The sequence below is a fragment of the Fringilla coelebs genome (genome assembly GCF_963513975.1).
Source record: "Fringilla coelebs genome assembly, chromosome: 11".
NCBI lineage: Eukaryota > Metazoa > Chordata > Aves > Passeriformes > Fringillidae > Fringilla > Fringilla coelebs.
The window spans coordinates 20115583-20124617 of record NC_140037.1 but is presented as its reverse complement, the minus strand read 5'-3'; positions in this window follow the sequence as shown (position 1 = coordinate 20124617).

The window sequence follows — 9035 nt, the reverse complement described above, 5'->3', positions numbered from 1 at the left end:
AACTTTGCTCCAGTTTACCAAGCCAGTCAGAATTTCACAGCTGTCATTGCACCCTGAAAGGTTTTCCAGTCTTGGAAGTGAGCTTTGCAGATCTGCTTTGAAGCCCTGCCTGGTGCATTTTTTGGCAAATGACATTTCATAACTGTGATCTGGATGGCAGGCAGGGGCTGAACTGAATTTCTTCTTTCCCAGAGCTGTTGGCACTGATTCCCCTCAGTGCTGTGGTGGGATGGCTGTGCAGAGATGTTCAGGTGGATTCAGTGGGGTGTGCTGGTGTCCAGGGAGTGCCTGGCCAAGGCAGTGGTGCTGTGGCTGAGTTGACAGGGTGGTGACCAGTCCAGGGCAGGTCTCAGTCCTGGAGCTCTTCTTCTCCAGGATGGTTCTGTGGGATGCTGCAGGTGCCTGCCCATGGCATTGATGCTCCAATTCCAACCTGGATATCCCTCAGCAAGCATTTTTCACACAGATACTTCAGTCTGGTAAAAAACCTGATCTTCCCATTTTATGCCAAATAATAATTGACTCTGGGGAATCCTTGTTCATGCAGTGAGTTTCCCCCTTAATTTCAGTGGGAGGTCCAAAGTGTAGCTCAGAAAATCCAGAGTGTTGGGGAAATAACATCTTTTTTTCCTTTAATACCAGGATTGGACTCAGGTTTTAGGGTTTTCTCAGTCTGATCAGTTCCTCCCTAATCACTTGTACAGCTCTTTCTGTTTAGTATCAGTAGTGAGCTCTGTTCTTTCAGGTTTTCAGTCTCTCCTCTACTTGGGCACAGGGAGCTTTTAGCAATACTGTTAAATACCAGCTGCAGAAAGAGCAGGAACAATTTTTAAAGGTGTTCTGAAGAACCAAAAGTCCCACAGTTCTGCCCCCTGTACAGTTCTGTAAGTTCCCAACAGAGCCACCCTTCCACAGGGAAATCCCAGAGTTCCAGGCTGCTGGGCCTGTGTGTGAGCTGGGGCATTCAAACTCCCAGTGGAAATGGGGTTTGTGAGCAGAGCTCACACTGCTGTCCTTCACAGGGAGGACAGAGCTGAGCTGGAATTCTCTGAAAAACTCATTTATAAAGGGTTTTCTATGCCAGGCTGACAATGGTTTCTATTGCTGTTCTCTTTAGACAGGAAATTGGTGCCACTGACAATGAAACCTCTTGTGTTCTGTGAAATTAACATAAAATAGTGCTGGGAGTTGCCACTATTTGGACCTGTTTTCCTGCTTCTTCCACTTGAATCCCCATGACAGAGAGCAGGATACTCTTAACAGGAGTTCTCAATTTCATGGTCAATTAAATCATCTGCCTTCCTGCAGGAAAGACTTCCATTGATGATTCCTACTTTGCTGTCTTGCTGCTATTTCATATCCAAACAAATTGAAGGAATGAATTTTGAATGAACTGTTTGCTAGATACAAGCAATGATGTCAGTCCCTGTTCTCCAGGGAGCTGGGATCCTCTTGGATGTGCAGCTGAGATGAGCTGCAGTCAGGGCCCACCCCATCCCTGGGGATGTTCTGTGGGGAGACAGAACACAGCCTGGCACACTTGACAACACTACAGGATAGCCAGGGGAAAAAAAAAAGAGTATGAATTCTATCCTTGAATAACAAAATCTGGGAAGGAAGATGCTCCACAGCTCCTTGGCTGTTTTTTTCATAGCAATGGGTATTTCCAACAGAAATTGAGTGACTGTTACCATTAGTGGTGGTTAAATGTTGGTGGAGAGCAGTGGGGGTGGCTCTGGGGTGGGTTTGGGTTCAGGGTGTTTCCCCTGTCTGTAGGATGGCAGCAAACACCTGCAGAAAGTGCAGTTCATCATTCCATACCCTTCCACAGGAGGTGAAGCCCATCCTGTGCTTTTCAGGGTGCCAGAAATCAGCCCCCTGTCTGTCCCAGTGAGTGACTGCAATGTGAATTGTCACTGCAGCAGAAGGGCCTCGTGTTGGTGGTGTTATCACCTTTCTGTGGCCAGGTATCAATGTTTGACCATCCTGCAGAGTCTCTTTGTCCATAAACAATGGCTTTCCTGGCATTGTTCATTCCTAAAGCATCCATGGGAACATCAGTGATGTCTTTCTGAAGAAACCCAGGTGGGAAGGTAGCCCAGAACAGATCCTTTTCCCAGAGGCAGCATGGGCTCACCCTGGGGAGCTGGTTTGGATGCTGGAAGGTTTGCTCATGGTTAAACCCCTTTTTCCTGGAGCTCTGCCTGCTTTCCTCTCCCTGCAGGTGATGCTCCAGTCACATCCATAGGTCTGACAGGAGTAACAGTAGCAGGAAATACTCCAATAAAACAATAGATACTCCACAGGTGAATTTGGGGTAGGTTTAAAGGCACCTGAGCAGGTGAACCATACGAGGTTTCTGGAGTGCCCAGCCCTGGAGGCAGCTCTGCACTTTAATCTCTCCAAGTATTTCTTTTCACTAAGGCAATAAAAAGTGTGAAATGAGGAGTCTGGGGCTTTGCAGCCCTGTGAGTGAGGAAAAGAATGTCCTGGTTCTGTCCTCACCTGAACTGAGCAGCAGCTTTAGAAAGCCTGTTCTCCAAGGGGAGAAGCTGAGTCTGCTGCTGGGCTCAGGTGAGGGGCTGGAACAAACCAGCAGCATCCTGGACATCCTGCTTGGGAATGGGAACCCCTGCTTGAGAGGGATCTGCCCTCCCTGAGGAATCTCCTGCACTGCTGTGTCCCTGCTGCTGAGCACAGACTCCTGCACACCCTGACCTCCCTGCTGGCCTCTGCTCCCAGCCTGTGAGGAGGGACAGGCATGTGCACTGAGGGAACAGCACAGGAGCAATCCATCCATAACCTGCTCCTGCCCAAAGCTTGCTGTCCAACCTAGGCCAGGGGCTGAAGGGCTGGAGCCTGGCCAGACTCTGCCTCTTCTGCCCCAAATCCTCCAGCTTGGCTGGGAGGTGCCTGAGCAAAGTTCAGAGTGGTCAGTGAGCAAACTGCACCTGGCTGCAGAGAACACAGCTGGATTGGTAGTGGTTGGTTCCTTTAATCAAGAATGTTTTACCACATTGATCAAATGTGAAATCTGAAGAATTTGGGGGGGGGGGAATAGTCAAAGCAGCACTACAAAATGGGTGTTTTCCATGGAAGAACAGGAGTTCAGAGTATGAGTATTTATTGCTCCGAAGAACAGCAGCTGCTTTGGTCAGAAGGCAACAGAAACAGGGCAGAGCCTTGGGCTTGTGGGGTTCTTTACCCACAAAGGAGCAAATCCTCTTGGCTGAAGGAGGTGTTCAAGGATGTTCCTGGGAGGAAGAGTTCAGGTCAGTGCTCTGGCTCTGGAGCAGTTTCCCATGTTACTGAACTAAGTCACTAACTCTTTTCCAGCTCTGTTTTACATTTTACACAATGCTACCTCTGAAACGTGACACCCCTTAAACCCACACAGAAAATGTGAACTTAGGAATTTTTTTTAACCTTTTCTAGGCAATAAATTATTCCCAACATGCATCCTTCAGTTTGTGTTTGGTTTTTGCTGAGTGTGAGCCATCAATTTGCTTTTATTTTAATGCCATTTTTCTGTATTTGTGCTCATCACAATCTGTGGAGAAGGAAATAATGAGATATTAGGGACAAAAGTTTAGCCTATGTTAATGGGAGAAAATATTTCTGTTACAGCTGAAGGATGGGGTGGCTGTGCTGGTTTTGGTGCAGTTACTGTGAGAAATGGGAATTTTCCTTAATTCTGGTATTAATGATTGTTGGAACATTGCTCAGTGCATCAGATGACTTAATCTGAGAGAGCAGTCAGTGATCTCAGCACTGTAAGGAAAAGGGTTTTACACTTTCTGAGACATCACATTCATAAATACCTCCACAGATTTTTGTTTCCTTTTTTTTGCCATAACTTTATAGAGACCTTGTAGAAAGAATTTTGAAGTGTTAAATGAAAATGGGTCAGTAACAAACTGAGGTCAAATGTAGATTTAGACCTTGTTTGTGTTCAAGTTTCATCTGAAAAGAGTTCCTTGAATTTCCCCCGTCACATTTCTCTCCCTGGAGCTCAGGGAAGGGTGGCAGGATGCACGAGGGGGATGGAGGGAATGAGGCACAAGGAGGCAGAAATGAAGGTTCTGGGTTTTAGTCAGGAAAATTTCAATAAACTAAAAGGTTTCTGTGCTGTGGAAAACAAGAGCTTCTGCTTTATCTGTAGATTTTCTGAAATACAGGTCAAAAAGTCATTGGCAAATCCACTGAGTTGTGCTGGGGGAAAATTGTGTTCTCCAGTAGGAATTTATAATTTCTGGGGTTATTTCTGGAATTAGTGAGTGTGTGTGAACACACTGATGCAGATTTACAATGTGCACAGATACACTGAACTTGATCACAGTAGCTCTACAAAGGTATTTTAACTTGAAATGTTAATGGAATTCTTCTCAAATATATTTCATTTAGTCTTATTTTTGTGTCTTGCTGCATATCAATTGCATAGTTCTGAAAATTAGTCAAATACATCCATACAAATATGGTTTATTGTTTATGTCCTTGCAACTGGTAACTTTTAGGCTTGGAAATTTATGAAAATGCCCATAATAATGATATTTCTAAGTGATCTTGGCAAATAAACCGACTGCTGTATTTATGAAGAGATAATGAATCTTCTGCCGTGATAATTTCTGCTTTATTTTCACTGTAGGAATCAGTTTCATTTTAAAAAAAATATTCTGAAAATTTAAATATTATTGTATAACTTGGATGCTTTCCTTCGCCTGCAAAACAGAATAATTGATGATTTTAAATCTTCTATCATTTCCTTTTGGGCCAATTCCTTAAGCTTTGTAACCTGAGCATATTCCTAAGTTTCTGTGTGAAAATCACTATTTATATTTCATTTTTATGATTTGTATCAGTACGTGTAGCAAAGAAACTACTACAAACCTTCAACGGAAGTACCTCCACTATGGTCCAGGACTCCTGATCTGGGCATTGCCAGTGCCACGTGCCCAGAGAAACAGTCCAGACGTTTGTATTGAGTTGGTTTTCTGTGTATATAAAGGGTATTTATAATCTTGTATTAACAGAGTCATCATTGGAAATGCTGATTTCCTGCTTTAGAAGCCTGCTCAGCTATTTTTATATAAAACGTTGGTCTTCGCCTTAATTTTTTTTTTTTGGTGAAAAGTTGTGCCATAGATATTTTAACTTATCCACAGATCCTTTACAGAGTTTGCTTTGACTTCTCTTAATTAATTTTTTTTTCCTTAAAATTGTCCTAATTTGTTTTCTCCTCCAAATGCATCTCAAGGTTGGTTTGCTTTCTTAATTTTTTTTTTTTTTTTTTTTTTGAATTTTTGGAAGATCCCTTCATCTGCATGCTTTGGTAGCTCAAGTTTTTCCTCTGTAGTTTATTGTTTATAGTTTAGAAGAACCTTTTATTGAAACCCCCTGAAGTAATGCTTGTACAAATGTATTTAGGGTGGCCCAGATGGTCAGAGAAAAGGGCTATTTAGCATTGGTAAATTTGTCTACTGACTCAAGGATATTTTTCTACGTCTGTCAAGTTTGGGACTATGGAGAAATGAAATAAAGGTGAACTAACTCCTTTTCTTATATGAACTTCTCCGTTTCTGTCTTTATTAATGGCCTTGTCAACGTTCTTTTCAGAGCAACAGGAATTAAATCCACATCAGGGCTCAGCCCTAATTCTTCAGTTGCCACCATATAAATTATTTTATTATTTATGGAGTGGCTTATCAGAACTGGAGTGTTACAGAGAGCTTGCAGCCCTCTGTCCCAGGAGCCGTGGATGTCCCTTCCCAAACGGGGATTTGTGTCCCGTGGACGCACCCAGCACCGGCCCGGCTCAGCTCACCCGGGGGTTCGAGCTGTTTTAAAGCTGTTTTTAAGCTAAACCTGAGCTCTTTGTGCTCTTTCCATCCCATCCCTGGGCATTTCCTAAGTTTAAAATCTCCAGAGCTAAATCCCTTGACCTCTGGCGCCCGCCCCAGTCCCCAGATGGGACTGGGGAAAGTCCTGGGAGCTGGGGCTCGCTGGCTCCGGAGCGATTGCGGGGCTGGAAGAGCAGCGGGGCAATTCCAGCCCGGGAGGGAGCCGGGAGGGACCGCACGGAAAAGGGCTTGGTGCGGGCAGGGATGCGGGAGCGAGGTGCAATTCCCGGGTCCCCTCCCGGATCCTGCAGCTCCCGCATCCCGCAATTCCCGCATCCTGCAGCTCCTGGATCCCGCAACTCCCGAATTCCCCAATTCCCACATCCCGCAATTCCCGCATCCCGCAGCTCCCGGGTCCCGCAATTCCCGCATCCCGCAATTCCCGCAGCTCCTGGATCCCGCAATTCCCGGATTCCCCAATTCCCGGATCCCGCAATTCCCACATCCCGCAGCTCCCGGCTCCCGCAGCTCCCGGCCGCCCTTGGTGGCCCGGGCTGGCCGGGGTCCTGCCGGTCCCGTGGGCTCACGCTCCCCCGCTCCTCTCCTGCGCTGCCGATTTCCTCAATCCTGATTCCTTAAACTCTGGACGCTCCAAAGTCACCCAAACTCCGAGCTCAGCCCAGTCCGGCTTTGGAATTGCGGCTGCAGAGAGGGAGGGTAAAACCAGAGAGGACGTGGATGGAGAGGAGTTAAATCTGTGTGCCCCTAAAGATTTATTAACAGACGTTCCTGGGATCCTGAACTCGAGTGTTTTGGGGAAAAACAAATCGGGTTTTTGGGAAAAAAGCGAGTCGGGTGGTGCTGCAGCTCCATTGCCACCTGGTGGCAAAAACCCCAGGAACTGGAGAAAAATGCCTTGAACTGTCCCCACACTTCATTTTTCAGAATTAACAACCATTTTTGTCTCAATGAAAAATCAAATATTAAAATAAATCTGGCATTTAGGAAAGAGGAGACTGAGATCAGCCTAAAGGTGCAGCCATAATCCAGGAGCATATTCCAGTTTAATTTCCCCACATGGATTTAGATCTGGGGGCACCAAAGCTGCTCCATGGGATGAGGTGATGTGTGCCCAGCAGGGACAGCTGGGGTGGCCACTCCAGCTCCACGTTCCTGCTGCAAGCAGTAAGAGAAAGGGCCACGGGAGGAGAAAGAAACAGGGGGAAAAAAATGTTTTCTGGTTCTTTACTTGCAGTTGTTATTTTAGTGGGCAAGGAATCGGGGAGGAAAGGGCAAGGAATGTGAAAATTTTCACATTTTACCTACTATTTGATCTCGCTTTTTGGTTATATCTTCCTGGCAATCTGGAATAATCTTGGCCTGTGTAGAATTTTTTCACTAGAAAAAGTTCATTTGATTTTCTTTGAAGGAAAAATTCTGCCCAGCCTCAATCTTCTCTGGCAGTCTCATCTTTTCTGTTAAATGTGAAATTTTCAATTAAAAGCCCTTTACCTGTTTCTTCCCAAGGTTTTGGGCTCAGTCAGCATTCAGGGGAATTTGAAGTGAATTTGAAGGAGTCACCCAGCAGGTCCCAACCCCTCGAGGATGGACAGAGCAGGAGAGCAGCAGCCACACCAGGAGAGGCCAAATCCTTGGAGCGGTACCTGGGCACAGACACCCCATCAGGTCGAGGACCATGGGTTAATTAACCTGAATTTAATGTTCTGTTAATCATTGCACCCAGCCCAGGCCTTCATTCCCATAATAGCAATAAATGGCTCACTGTGATCCGAACTATAAACAGATTTCATGAATTCTGCCAGAAATTGAATATTGAATTATTTCTCTATGCCCACATGTCTTTCCTGGTTTGCTTAATTCTGCCAAATATTTAGCTCAGCCTTCTCTTCTCTCAGCAACCCACACTCTCCCAGCTACATCTTCCCATTTCTGGACTATTATTTAAAATTTCAGTTTTTTTACAGAGCCTGGCCAAGGAATCAAAACTGATCAGGGAGGAATGAAACAGCTGAAGGAGTTCAGCTCCTGGGTGGGGCTGTGGTTGTGGCTCCTCACAAGACACCTGCACAGCCAAGCAGCAGGGTTTGCCCAGCCCAGGCTCCCTGGTTCAGCCCTTTTTTGGGAAAAATCCCACTGGAATGTGTCTTTTGCCTAATCTGGGCCATGGGAACAGGATGGACACATTTTGCATGTTCTACAACCACACTTCAGAAATATATGATTTTCTGAGTTGCTGTTCTTTAAAACATTAATTAATCGAATTGTTTTCACACAAACCCCAGAGTGTGTGGCTGAAAATGCCATTTCTTGCTGCCATGGGGGGCTGAGAGCTGGCTCAGGGCTGCTCTGATCTGTGTCCTCAGCAAGGAGCAGGACTCACAATTTTCAGAGGGAGTGCTGCTGATGGCCTGAAGACAGGCAGAGAATACTGACAAAATAACATCAGCAATTAGCAGTAAACCCCCCAAATATTCCAAATAAAGGAATATTTCCAAATAAAGGAATATTTCCAAATAAAGGAAACCGCCCAAATATTCCCAAATAAAGACTCCTGCCACCTTTGCAGATTATTTTCAGTCAGTTTTCCCCTCTTTAGTTCAGAAGCTGAGCTGACATGAAGCCGTGGAGTGCCCTCCCTGCTCCTGCCCTGATGTGCCCTGTCCGGGCAGCAGGAGCAGCTGGGGCTCCTGGGGACATTCCCTGCCGTGCTCCCAGCCCGGGGACAGGGCTGGGACAGGCTGGGGACAGGGACAGGGCTGGGGACAGGGATGGGGATGGCTGGGGACAGGGATAGGGCTGGGGACAAACTGGGGACAGGCTGGGGACAGGGATGGGGACAGGGATGGAGAGAGGGACAGGGGTGGGACAGACTGGGGACAGGGATGGAGACAGGGATGGGGATGGCTGGGGACAGGGATGGAGACAGGCTGGGGACAGGGATGGGGACAGGGACAGGGATGGAGACAGGCTGGGGACAGGGATGGGGACAGGGCTGGGAAAAGGCCTGGGGACAGGCTGGAGATGGCTGGGGACAGGGCTGGGGACAGGCTGGGGACAGGCTGGGGACAGGGATGAGGACAGGGCTGGGGACAGGCTGGGGACTGGGATGAGGACAGGGACAGGGCTGGGGACAGGCTGGGGACAGGGCTGGGGATGGCTGGGGACAGGCTGGAGACA